This window comes from Lagenorhynchus albirostris, chromosome 1 (assembly GCF_949774975.1).
Source record: "Lagenorhynchus albirostris chromosome 1, mLagAlb1.1, whole genome shotgun sequence".
In the NCBI taxonomy this organism is placed as follows: domain Eukaryota; kingdom Metazoa; phylum Chordata; class Mammalia; order Artiodactyla; family Delphinidae; genus Lagenorhynchus; species Lagenorhynchus albirostris.
The window spans coordinates 32934946-32949684 of NC_083095.1; the positions used below are offsets into that span (position 1 = coordinate 32934946).

The following is a 14739-nucleotide window of genomic DNA, read 5'->3' on the forward strand; positions in this document are numbered from 1 at the left end:
AGAGACAAATGACAATGAAAACACGATGATCCACAACCTATGGGATGCAGCAAAAGCAGTTCTAAGAGAGAAGTTTTTATCAATACAAGCCTACCTCAAGAAACAAGAAAAATCTCAAATAAACAATCTAACCTTACACCTAAAGGAACTAGAGAAAGAAGAACAAACAAAACCCAAAGTTAGCAGAAGGAAAGAAATCATAAAGATCAGAGCAGAAATAAATGAAATAGAAACAAAGAAAACAATAGCAAAGATCAATAAAACTAAAAGCTGGTTCTCTGAGAAGATAAACAAAATTGATAAACCATTAGCCAGACTCATCAAGAAAAAGAGGGAGAGGACTCAAATCAAGAAAATTAGAAATGAAAAAGGAGAAGTTACAACAGACACCGCAGAAATACAAAGCATCCTAAGAGACTACTACAAGCAACTCAATGCCAATAAAATGGACAACCTGGAAGAAATGGACAAATTCTTAGAAAGGTATAACCTTCCAAGACTGAACCAGGAAGAAATAGAAGATATGAACAGACCAATCACAAGTAATGAAATTGAAACTGTGATTTAAAATCTTCCAACAAACAAAAGTCCAGGACCAGATGGCTTCACAGGTGAATTCTATCAAACATTTAGAGACGAGCTAACACCCATCCTTTTCAAATATTCCAAAAAATTGCAGAGGAAGGAACACTTCCAAACTCATTCTATGAGGCCACCATCACCCTGATACCAAAACCAGACAAAGATAGTAGAGAAAAAGACAATTACAGACCAATATCACTGATTAATATATATGCAAAAGTCCTCAACAAAATACTAGCAAACTGAATCCAACAACACAGTAAAAGGATCATACACCATGATCAAGTGGGATTTATCCCAGGGATGCAAGGATTCTTCAACATATGCTAATCAATCAATGTGATACACCATATTAACAAATTGAAGAAGAAAAACCATATGATCATCTCAACAGATGCAGAAAAAGCTTTTGACAAAATTCAACACAACTTATGATAAAAACTCTCCAGAAAGTGGGCATACAGGGAATCTACCTCAACATAATAAAGGCCATATACAAAAAACCCACAGCAAACATCATTCTCAATGGTGAAAAACTGAAAACATTTCCTCTAAGATCAGGAACAAGACAAGGATGTCCACTCTCACCACTATTATTCAACATAGTTTTGGAAGTCCTAGGCCTGGCAATCAGAGAAGAAAACGAAATAAAAGGAATACAAATTGGAAAAGAAGAAGTAAATCTGTCACTGTTGGCAGCTGACATGATACTATACACAGAGAATCCTAAAGATGCCACCAGAAAACTACTAGAGCTAATCAATGAATTTGGTAAAGTTGCAGGATACAAAATTAATGCACAGAAATCTCTTGCATTCCTATACACTAATGATGAAAAATCTAAAAGAGAAATTAAGGAAACACTCCCATTTACCATTGTAACAAAAAGAATAAAATACCTAGGAATAAATCTACCTAGGGAGACAAAAGACCTGTATGCAGAAAACTATAAGACACTGATGAAAGAAATTAAAGATGATAGAAACAGATGGAGAGATATACCATGTTCTTGGATTGGAAGAATCAATACTGGGAAAATGACTATACTACCCAAAGCAATCTACAGATTCAATTCAATCCTTATCAAATTATCAATGGCATTTTTTACAGAACTAGAACAAGAAATCTTAAAATTTTTATTTATTTATTTTTTTTGTGGTACGCGGGCCTCTCACTGTTGTGGCCTCTCCCATTGCAGAGCACAGGCTCCAGACGTGCAGGCTCAGCGGCCACGGCTCATGGGCCCAGCCGCTCTGCGGCATGTGGGATCTTCCCAGACCGGGGCACAAACCCGTATCCCCTGCATCAGCAGGTGGACTCCCAACCACTGCGCCACCAGGGAAGCCAAAAAATCTTAAAATTTGTATGGAGAAATAAAAGACCCCAAATAGCCAAAGCAGTCTTGAGGGAAAAAAACAGAGCTGGAGGAATCAGACTCCCTGACTTCAGACTATACTACAAAGCTACAGTAATCAAGACAATATGGTACTGGCACAAAAAGAGAAATACAGATCAATGGAACAGGATAGAAAGCCCAGAGATAAACCGACACACCTATGGTCAACGAATCTATGACAAAGGAAGCAAGGATATACACTGGAGAAAAGACAGTCTCTTCAATAAGTGGTGCTGGGAAAACTGGATAGCTACATGTAAAAGAATGAAATTAGAACACTCCCTAACACCGTACACAAAAATAAACTCAAAATGGGTTAGAGACCTAAATGTTAGATGGGACACTATAAAACCCTTAGAGGAAAACATAGGAAGAACACTCTTTGACATAAATCCCAGCAAGATCTTTTCTGATCCCCCTCCTAGAGTAATGGAAATAAAAACAAAAAAACAAAGAAACAAAAAAATGAATTGACCATCAAAAAAGTGAAAAAACCCATGGGATGGGAGAAAATATTTGCTAGTCATAGATCTCATAAGGGCACGTATCTGGACTATATAAAAAACTCTTATGGGACTTCTCTGTTGGCGCAATGGTTAAGAATCTATCTGTCAACGCAGGGACACGAGTTCAATCCCTGGTCCAGAAAGATCCCACATGCCATGCCATGGGACAACTAAGCCCATGTGCCACAACTACTGAGCCTGCGCTCTAGAGCTCACATGCCGCTACTACTGAGCCCACGTGCTGCAACCGCTGAGCTGCATGCTGCAACTATTGAAGCCTACACGTCTAGAGCCCATGCTCTGCAACAAGAGAAGCCACCGCAATGAGAAGCCCGCGCACCACAACAGAGAGTAGCCCTTGCTCACTGCAACTAGAGAAAGCCCATGGGCAGCAAAGAAGAGCCAACACAGAGCCCCCCAATTTTTTTAATAAAATAAAATTTAAAAACTCATAACTCAATAATAAAAAGACAAAGAAACCAATTTAAAACAGGCAAGAATCTGAATAGACATTTCTTCAAAGAAGATATACAAATGGCCAATAAGCACATGAAAAGATGCTCAACATCATTAGGTATTAGGGAAATGCAAATCAAAAGCACAATGAGATACTACTTCACACCCATGAGGATGGCTCTAATTAAAAAGACAGCTAATAAGTACTGGCAATAATATGGAGAAATTAGAACTCTCATACATTGCTGATGTTGACAGAAAATAGTACAGCTGCTTTGGAAAATAATCTGGGAGTTCCTCAAATGATTAAACATAGAGTTGCCATGTGACCTAGCAATTCCACTCCTAAGTATATATCCAAGAGGAATGAAAGCACATGTCCACCCAATAGTTCATAGCAGCATTATTCATAATAGCCAAAAAATGTAAACAAACCAAATGTCCATCAGCTCATGAATGGATAAATAAAATACAGCATATCCATAATGTTACGGGTTGAATTGTGTTCCCCCAAAAGATATGCTAAAAGTCCTCACCCCCATTACCTACAAATGTGACTTTATTTGGAAAAGGCCTTTGCATACCTAATGAAGTTAAAATGAGGTCCTGCTGGAGTAGAGTGGGCCCTTAATTCAATATAACTGGTGTCCTACATGAAGGGGAGAAGAGACGCAGAGACAGACTTGCACAGAGAGAATTACGATGTGAAGACAGACACTCTGGGATGAAGGCCATGTGAAGAAAACAGAGGCAGAAGTTGTAGTTACACAGTTGCAGCCAAGGAATGCCAAAGAATGCCAAGGATTGCTGGCAACCACCAGAAGCTAGAAAGAGGCAAGAAAGGATCCTCCCCTAGAGCCCTCAGAGAGAGCACAGTCCTGCTGACCCCTTGATTTTGGACTTTATAGCCTCCAGGGCTGTGAGAGAATACATTTGTTATTTTAAGCCACCAAGTTTGCGTTACTTCAATACCGTATCCCTAGGAAACAAATACACCATATGATACAATTTTATTCACCAATAAAAAGGAATGAGTACTGACACATGCTACAACATGGGTGAACCTTGAAAACATTATGCTAAGAGAAAGAAGCCAATCACAAAATACCACAAATTGTATGATTCCATTTATACAAAATATTTAGATCTATAAAGGCAGAAAGATTAGTGGCTCTCTAGGGCTAGGATGTTGGGGAATGGGAAGGGGAGTGACTGCTAATAGGTATGGGATTCTTTGGGGGATGATAAAAATGTTCTAAAATTAGGTTGTAGTGGCTGCATAATTGTGAATATACTAAAAATCACTGACTTGTACACTTTAAACAACAAATTATGTGAATTACATCTCAATAAAGCCACTTTAAAAAAAAACTACTTGAGGACTTCCCTGGTGGCGCAGTGGTTAAGAATCCACCTGCCAGTGCAGGGGACACGGGTTTGATCCCTGGTCCAGGAAAATCCCATGTGCCGCGGAGCAATTAAGCCCATGTATCACAACTACTGAGCCTGCACTCTAGAGCCTGTGAGCCACAACTACTGAGCCCGTGTGCCACAACTACCGAGCCTGCATGCCATAACTACTGAAGTCCCCGTACCTAGAGCCCGTGCTCCACAACAAGAGAACCACCGCAATGAGAAGCCCATGCACCGCAACGAAGAGTAGCCCCTGCTCACCACAACTAGAGAAAGCCCACACACAGCAACAAAAACCCAATGCAGCCAAAACAAAACAATACAAAAAAACAAAAACAAAAAAACTACTTGACAAGCTGATTCTAAAATTAATCTGGAAAATAAATTGTAAGACTACCACCAAAACACTGATTAAATAATGAGTATGTGAGCTGATAAAGTATATGACGTCTAATAAAATAACAATAAAAATAATCATGAGGACTATTTATACTACTAGATATCAAAGTATAATATATATTTGATATAGAATGTTATGGTATTGGTCCAGCAAAATAGAAAATTAGGACATAGAACAGAAGAGAGTCCGGAAACAGACACTATGTGGGTGAGAAATTAGTACATGATAAATGCGTCATTTTAGATTAGTGGGTCAAGAATGGACTGACATTCAGAGTGACATTGTTTGGAAAGAGTAAGGCACACACCATTTTCTCTCTCTCTCTCTCTCTCTCTCTCTCTCTCTCTCACACACACACACACACACACACACAGGAATTAGAGAAAAACTCTACCATATAACAACTTACAGGAGAAAACATACTCCTAAGAGAAAACTCTGCTTCAAGGTAGAACAGGGTTTTTCAACCTCAGCACTACTGACGTTTTAGGCCAGAAAAATTCTTTGTTATAGGGGCTTTTCTGTGCATTGTAGGATGTTTAACATCATCCCTGGCTTCTACCCACTAGATGACAACCAAAAAATGTCTCGTGACATTGCCAAGTTGCTCCTAGAAAGCAAAATAGCTCCCATTTGAGAACCACTGGGATAAGGAATGAAAGCCACAAAATACAAAATACACATAGTAAAAGACTGATACATTTAAACATAAAATTTACAACTTTTGTTCTACAAAGATGCTCTATGGTTAAAAGGTAAGCAACAACTTTAAAATGCAGTATGTTGGGAATAAATATTTCAAACATATATGAATGATAAAAGATTAATATCCTGAATATATAAAACACTACCATAAAAAAAAACACTACCATATATAAAAGATAACCCAATAGAAATGAGACATTTCTCAAAAGAGGTAATACAAACAGCCAACAATCATGAAGAGATGCTCAATCTCACCAATGACTAGGGAAATACAAATTAAAACACCAAATTAGAGTCATTTTCCACCCATCAGGTTGGCAAAAGTAAAAAAGATTGATACCATCAAATGTTTAAAAGAGCTGGGGAAATAGGTATGATTATACACTGTTGGGCAGTTTGGCATTAAACATCCACACCCTCCTACCCACTAATTCCACCTGCAGGTTTCTATCCTTGACAAACGCTCACACAAGCACACAGACGCAGGTGTAAGGATATTCTCTGCGACACTGTGCCTAATGGTGAAAAACTGTAAGCAACCTATGGTATCTCACATACAATGGGATCTTAACACACTCTGAAATTTACAGAGCAGGTAGAACGAATACGCTAGATGTCTACATATTGACAAAGAAAAAGTTCCAAGACCCATTTTTAAGCATAAAAAGTCTAGTTGTTGAATTGGTACAATATGCCACATTTGTAAAAGTTTAACACAAAACCTTACATATTTATATGTACAAACACGTATCAATAAATGTAAAGACAAAGAAATAGAAAAAACACCCCAAACTGATAACAGTTTTTACCTGGGGTCAAGAGATTAAAGAAGAAAAGATGGAGATGTAAAGAGATAGGTCAAAGAGGATCTATTTTAAATTTTTGATATGATTGTATGCATGGACTACAACCAAAATAAATACAGAATAAATACATTTTTTAAAACAAACTCAACTTGACCAAAATTTATAATTCTTTCCCCCTCTTAAACCTCTTTTCTCTCGTACCTCGTAACTTCGATATTAACGAAACCTTTCAGTACTGTTCCTTCTACCCTTGCAATGAAACTAAAAAAATACGGTATAGTGTTTTCAAGGAATGGGTATCTAAGAGAGTTTGCGTCCATTAATACATTAAAAGTTTATAAAGGTTTGGGTTTCGTTAATATTTAAACGAGCAGATATCAATTTTGTAATAAATAATCATTAACGTTCTGGTTCTGATCTATTCCAGGGATGCGAAAAGGGAAAGAGGTGGCTCCCAGCAAGGCCCGGAGCAGCGGGTGTGGTCTGGGAGGAAAGAGGTGGTAACAGTGGGGGCGGGGGACGAATGGAGGGGACCAAACCGTAACTGTGGACGCGTGCAACACGCAGCGCCCAAGCAGTTGCCAGGTGCTGCGAGCGGTGCCTCCGTTTTAGCTAACTGGGTCAAGAAACCACGAAGGCAAGGGGCGGGTGGTGGTGGGGTGGTGGTGGGATGAATTGGGAGACCGGGATTGACATATATGCACTAATATGTATAAAATGGATAACGTAAGAACCTGCTGTATAAAAAATAAATTAAATTAAATTTAAAAAAAAGAAGCCACGAAGGTTTGGTATGTACTCCTATACAGAGCAAAAGGGGGTCCGAGGAGGCGCCCAGGGAAGGGCGTGGGAGGCCGCGGACCGAGGTGACAGCCCTCGGAGCGCACCTGGGTGCTGAACCGCCCCCGCCACGGGCGAGCGGGGCGGGGAGAGGGGCAGGGCCAAGTCGCTTGGGGAAAACGAGGTCCCCGCAAGCAGTCGCCCCCGCACACGGTGACATCGCCAGCTTCCTGAGCCCTTTCCTCAATCCGCGCTGGAAACCCCCTCCGCCACTCGCACAAGTCTGGAGAAGAGCCTCGCCCGCCCCTGATCCTCGCTTACCTGCGGCCCTGGACCCCACCGGGAACACCTGCGGCGCCTCACATTGAAGACCTGGAACCTCTGTGGCCACCTGCGCGCACCCACCCGGATCCACTAGGACCGAAACCACTTCCGGGCCTGTGACGGGCTGAAGGGACAGCCCCAGTCAGGGTATACAAATGGACGACGCCATCTTGTACGGAAGCAGTGGGGGCAGGTGGTGCCTCCCGAGTTTCTCCACTGCTGAACAAAAGATTTGTTAAAATTGGAAAACCTTAACATCTTTTCAGATAAGTGGTGTTTTTGTTTTTGTTTCCAGGTGATATTTTTGTTTGTTTTGGTTTTAAAGAAAGAAGCCTCTGGAACCCTTACAAATGCAATCTGGGACATCTAACTGTCCTTACTAATTAGCTCCAGTAGTGTTTCTCCACTGCATAGATATTCTTAACTGTTAAATGATGAAGGTAAATAGAAGAGACACTTGTTTAAATAACGTATTCCTCATTAGCAGCACATTTTATACTATAGCCATTATAATAATTTATGCCATCTTTTATAACAATAACCACAATACCTTCCCTTTATATTTAAAAACTTTCATTCACCCAGTCTTTATCAGCAACTGTTATTTGTGAGGCAGCTAATGTGTGCTATGTGCTGTTGCTTTGTCATAGAATGTGTAAAATAGGAGAAATGAGACGTGCATAAACAATATAAGGGATAATAATAGCTGCCATTTGATGACTGTGATCACAGTGTTCTAGGAACTTTGCAAAATGTTTTACATATTTTGTCTCATTTAATATTCATAACCTCATGAGACAGTAGTATTATTAGTACCTCATCACCAACCCATCTGAAGAATGTCCACGAGCTGATCACTCACACCCACAACCCCTTTCCCACACCCTGTCTTTAAAAACCTTTCCCTGAAAGCCATCAGGAAGTTCAGATCTTTTGAGCCCTAGCTGCCTGGACCCTTGCTTGGTGTCTTGCAATAAATGCTGCACTTTCCTACACCACAATCCAGTGTCAGGAGATTGGCTTTACTATGCGCAGGTGAGCGGACCCAAGTATGGTTGGGTAACAAATGTAGTGATTACTCTTAGTGGAGTAGTGACTCTGGAAGAGAACATGGGGAGGTTCTTGAAGTGCTAATAATGTTCTGTTTCTTAATCTGAGTGCTGGTTTACATGTGTGTTCAGGTTGCATATTTATGTTGGTTTTCTGAATGCATACATACATCAATAAAAAGTGATGGTTTTTTTGGGGGGGTTTCTTTGGTTTTTTTTTTTTTTAATGAAAATAAAGGAGTGAAAAGTTTATAAGCCCAAAGAAGAAAAAGAACAGGAGAGGCGATAATAGCAGTCAAACAAATATCAGTATAATTTTAGAGGATAGAAATTAGATTAGAATGGAAGGACATATCATTTGAGGCATCCCATAATAAACTGTCTATATCCATAAGCAATCACCCTACATTTAAGGCCCAGTCAACAAGCCCCATCTATGCATAAATAATTTCCAGTCAACTTTTTAGTACTTCACTCTGTCTTAGTCCCTTTGGACTGTAATAACAAAATACCATTGACTGGGTAGCTTATAAACAACAGAAATTTATTTCTCACAGTCCATGATCGACGTGCTGACAGATTTATTGTCTGGTGAGTGCCTACTTCCTGGTTTATAGACAGCTGTCTTTTCACTGTGTCCTCACTTAACCAAGGGTAGGGAGCTCTCTTGGGCTTTCTTTTTTTTTTTTTTTAACACACCACACAGCATGTCGGATCTGAGTTCCCCAACCAGGGATTGAACCTGCATCCCCTGCATTGGAAGGATGCAGTCTTAATCACTGGGAAGTCCTCTTGGGCCTCTTTTATAAGGCACTAATCCCAATCATGAGGGCTCCACCCTCATGACCTAATCACTTCTCAAAGGCCTCTGCCTCCTGATACCATTATGTTGGGAGTTAGTTTTCAACATATGAATTTTGAAGGGACACAAAACATTCAGCCTATAGCACTCTTAAATATGAAAAGACATCCAAGACTCACCAGTGATTGCAGGATTGTCTCCAACACTATTAATTAACATTTACTAAGGAACATGTATAAACTCTACACCCAGTATTTTAAGCACACACATACTTTAAATACAAAGATTTAAGGAAATTAATTTTAATTTAGGCCATTGAGCAACTTTCTACATACTGAAAAAAAAATGCTATCATACGGATCTCATTTTCTGACACCATTACAATTAAGTTGGAAATCGATAATAAAATGATTGTTTTTAAAACTCCATATATTTGGAGAATTTGTGTTTTTTTTGCGGTACACGGGCCTCCCACTGTTGTGGCATCTCCTGTTGCAGAGCACAGGCTCCAGACGTGCAGGCTTAGCGGCCATGGCTCACAGGCCCAGCCGCTCCATGGCATGTGGGATCTTCCCGGACTGGGGCACGAACCCGTGTCCCCTGCATCGGCAGGTGGACTCTCAACCACTGCGTCACCAGGGAAGCCCCTGGAGAATTTTTTTTAAAAAATCTTAGTAATTTAAAGCTCAGAAAAGAAATCCCAATGAAAATTTATAATATTAGATTTGAGAAGTAATAATAAATACTATACATATATGAAAATTTATAGGATTCATGTAAATTGATAACGTTATATGCTTTTTACACTAGAAAATAAGAAAGATTAAAAATTACATAAGTGATCAGGTAATACATTAGAAAAAACAAAAGAATACATCCAAAATACTAGAAGGAAGAGGATAACAAAAATCAGAGAATAAATTAATAAAATAGAAAAAGATGTTATTCATATGGCCAACAAAACTAAGGCTAGATCTTTAAAAACACTAATGAAAAAAGTTCTGTCAGATTGATCCAGATAGAAGAGAAATAACAACAAATAAATAATACTAGGATTAGAAGGGGGAACATAACAAAATACAGCAGAGATATAAGAAATTAGAAAATATAATGAATGACTTTATGCCAAAAATTTATTAGACAAGAGAATGAAAAGACAAAACACAGACTTGGAGGAAATATCTGCAAAACACATATCTAATAAAGGACTGTTATACAGAATACAGAGAGAACTTCTGAAACTCAACAACCCAATTAAAAAGTGGCAAAAGATCTGAATAGACGTTTCAAAGACGTTATATGATATCCAAAATAAGCATGTGAAAAGATGTTCAACATTATATGTTATTAGGGAATTGTAAACTAAAACAATAATGGGATACCAGTATTTCATTGATTCTGTAAATTCTGTTAGAATGGCTAAAATCCAAACACTACAGTGCCAAGTGCTGACAAGGATATGGAGCAACGGGAACTCTCATTCATTGCTGGCTGGAATGCAAAATGGTACAGCCACTTCTGAAGATACTTTGTCAGTTCCTTAACAAAGCTAAACATAGTTTTGCCATACAATCCAGCAATCATGCTCCTAGGTATTTACACAAATGAGTTGAAAACTTAATCCACACAAAAACTTGCACACAAATGTTTATAGCAGCTTTAGTCATAAATTGAAAGCAATGAAGACGTTCTTCAATAGGTGAATAGATAACAAAACTGTATTACATTCATACAATGGAATATTATTCAGTGATAAAAAGAAATTAGCTATCAACCCATAAGAAGACGTGGAGGAACCTTAAATGCATATTGCTAAGTGAAAGAAGCCAGTCTGAGAAGGGTACATACTGTGTGATTCCAACTACATGATATTCTGGAAAAGGCAAAACTATGATGACAGTAAAAAGATCAGTGGTTGCCAGAGGTTCCTGGGGAGGAAGAGAGGGGTGTATAGGTGGAGCACAGAGGGATTTTAGGCCAGTGAATCTATTCTGTATGATACTGTCATGGTGGATACATGACATTATGCATGTATTAAAACCCATAGAACTGTGCAGCACAAGGAGAAAATCCTAAACTATGGACTTTAGTTAGTAATAATGTATCAATATTGGTTCATCAATTGTAACAAACATACCACACCAGTGGAAGATGTTAATAGAAACTGTGCCTGTGTGACAAGGCAGGGGGAGTTGGGGGGAAGGCATATGGGAACTCGTGCTTTATGTTAGAATTTTCTCTGAACCTAAATCTGCTCTAGTAATAAAGTCAATTAACTACAAAAAAAAAAAAAAGAGAGATCATGCTGTGAACTGCTTGATTTATCTAAAAATGGTTTATTCATTTATTTATTGATTCCAAGGACAACTTAATGCCAAGCATTAGGACATCATGTACAGAAAGTTTAAGAGGAACTGTGGCAGAAGTGCTAGTGGCCTACCCAATATCCATTCTCCTCTCTACTTAGTAACAGAAGTCAGGGTATTAAATGCACTAAAAAATGCATTTTTCTGTCTCCATTGTGAATAATTATGGTGGCCACGTGACTACGTTCTGGCCAATGAGGTATAAACAAGTTTTTGCATTGGACTTTGGGTAAAGTTACTAAAAAGGGGGCGTTTTTTGGTGGGGATTTTTTTTTTTGCCTTTTTGTCATTACGCTTCTACTTCTTTCTTGCTGAGACTAGGATCTGATGGCTGGCACTCCACAGCCCTCTGCCACTGCAGTGGCACCTTGAAGATGGAAGCCAGGTACCTAGAAAGGTGGAGTAGAAAGGAGGAAGAAGCCTGGACCCCTGATTCCCTCTATAGTCTGTACTAACCCTGAACTACCTACCTCTGGACTTCTTTTACATGAGAAAATAAATTAATTTTTTTAAGCCATGCAGTCAAGTCTTTGTTACTAGCAATAGAACCCAATCCCTAAGTGATACAGGACATGAAAGATACTAATAATGAATGCATGCCACCCAGGTCAACTTAAACCTGCTGAATACAGTGCCCAGTAGATGTACAATAAAGGTGGATACCCTGGGCTTCCCTGGTGGCGCAGTGGTTGAGAATCTATCTGCCTGCCGATGCAGGGGACACGGGTTCGTGCCCCGGTCCGGGAAGATCCCACATGCCACGGAGCGGCTAGGCCCGTGAGCCATGGCCACTGAGCCTGCGCGTCCAGAGCCTGTGCTCCGCAACGGGAGAGGCCACAACGGTGAGAGGCCCGCGTACCGCAAAAAAAAAAAAAAAAAAAAAAAGTGGATACCCTTTACTGGATTTGTTCAGTGTCTTGAAGATAAAGGTCAAAACTTTGAGGAACCACTAAATAGGCTCTTTCTGAATATCCTATTTCCTTCCATTGAAATTCTATTGCTCCTTTCTGCCTGCTGGTCACATCTATAAACTTTTGTAATATTATTAGGTACTATACAGATTATAAAAATATGTAGCTATGCACTCAAGAAGCTTACAAGCTAGTTGGAAACACAAAAAGACTATTTGTCAGCAAGTGAGAAAAGGTATCCTTTTTTGGTGGTTTAAAGAATCAGAACTTTTTTTTTCTCTTAAGGAGCTGGAATGAGACTACCTCTTGGGAAAGATGCCTGAATTCATTTAGAAGAAATTCATGAAGCCTCCTTAGAGTGAGGGTGAGACACATACATCCCCCAGTGAGACAAGTTCATCTAACAATAGGGGTTGAAAGACTGAAAGGCTGAATCTTCCTGGGAGAAAGATACCTCGGAGGAGACACTTTGGGAGAGAAATAGTTTTTAAAGTGTTCTGGGATGTGAGTTTAAGTTCTTTATGCGGGGTCATCGCGGGGTGCGTGTTATGCAACTTCATCTTCTCTCCCTCCTAGGTAGGTTTCCCTTAAGTCTATATTGTTCTCTAATGCTTTTGTTCCAGTAGATTCTTTGGAGGAATTTGAATAGATGTTGAATTTTGCATCCAGGTTTGCAAGAGGAAAAGACAAAGGTTATTTTGGGTTTTCTGGAGCTGGGGGAAAAGTGTAGACTCTGGCCTCTAGATCACAGAGAAAAGAGCATAGAAAGAGAACTCCAGTTAAAGGTGATGGACTGAGCCACATATAAGTCCACTTCCTCCTGAAATCCCTCTTAAAAAATGGGAAAACACAAAGCTTCAAGGTAAAAAGATATAGAAAAAGATGAAGGCCACCCAAATGAGAAAAAACAGAAGCTATTTACTCAGAACTTGCTGTGGCAGGGAGTCAGCCACCATCACTTCTGTTTGGCAAAGACTCAAAGGCAGGCAGAGAAATGGGAAATCTTTATAGTGAAAACAAGGGAAGGCTTTAGATATTCTCTGAATGGAGTTCATTGTCATGGGGAAGCTAGGGATACGCTAAATGGAAGCCAGGCTTCTTCTGTGATTGTTTTGGCTTTCTCTGTTTGGTCCTGTGTTGGAAGTGGGGGCAAGATATAAGGAAGCTGACTCACTGACACTTCTGGGCTGACTACCCCAGAGGCTGGTTGCCTGCCGTGGAGATTAGGGGTCAGTGTTCTATTGTCATACGTGGTATGGCTATTTGTCCATTTGTATAGTCAGTCTCTCACGGAACAGGACATAAAATCACTAACATTTTGGAAGCTGGAAAGCAGAAGGATGGTGGGAACTGACTTAGCAGACTCATCATCTGTCAAAGGACAGGCTAAGAGCAAGCCTGCTTTGTCCCAGAGAACCACCAAAAGACTCTAGAATTGGCAGCACCAGGTACCTCAAGAAGCAGGTAAAAGTTGGGACTAAAAGCACAATAATTGGTTAAAAGTCTACTTTGGAAGCAGACCACCAGCTCCTCCCTAGCTCCCAAGTCACTCCCCTACGCGCCCCTGCAGAAGGTTTAGGATTGATTTCCTGGAGAGGGTAGAGGTTACGTTATCTAGTTAAGGATAGGGGTGCCATGCTAGTAATATGAGAATTCAGTGAAAATCACTTCTTTCGAGACTCCTGCATTACTCTCTCACATCAGCAACCAATGTTAGAAACCCAGTGTTGAAGAAAAATTTTCAGATAATTTTGATATGAGCATGTATCAAAATTTCATTATCATCTTGCAATAAGGAAGAAGCTCTGTAGTAGGATATGGGAGAAAGTGTGAAATACTTTTAAATGAACCAAAAGATTACTGGGAAATTGGAAACTATGCATTGTTTTAAATATACTCTTGCCACTTATCAGATTCTATGGGATTTATGCCTTTTACTGACTTTGAACTGTTTTACAAAACTGAAGAGATATAAGCTAATTTGTAAAAAAAAAAAAAACTAATAGTAATGCAAATAATTATTGTCTTTATATTTGCAAATAAATTCTGTTAGGTGAAGCTTCTATTGACGTCCTGCCCCCGACACCCTCCAATAAGCGAGCTTTGCATCTATTAAGAAAATTGGTTTCAACATTTCCCATGGGCTTAGATACTTGTCTGGTCTTTGGATGTTCCTTTGAACTGACTGTAACATTTTTTCCAATTCCCTCATTAATTAATGAGTTAAATTAAATCTTTGACAC

At 39.5% G+C, this 14739-nt stretch overlaps 1 protein-coding gene across 1 annotated transcript in view; it reads right to left on the reverse strand.

Moving 5' to 3' along the window:
• The window catches only part of EXD2 (exonuclease 3'-5' domain containing 2), a 59156-nt gene extending 51742 nt beyond the window's left edge, over positions 1 to 7414 (reverse strand). Inside the window, exon 1 of the mRNA XM_060140419.1 lies at positions 7366 to 7414. The gene's annotated coding sequence lies outside the window, so the exon portion shown is untranslated. The remainder of the gene's footprint in view (positions 1 to 7365) is intronic.
• Between the last annotated feature and the right edge of the window lie 7325 nt (positions 7415 to 14739).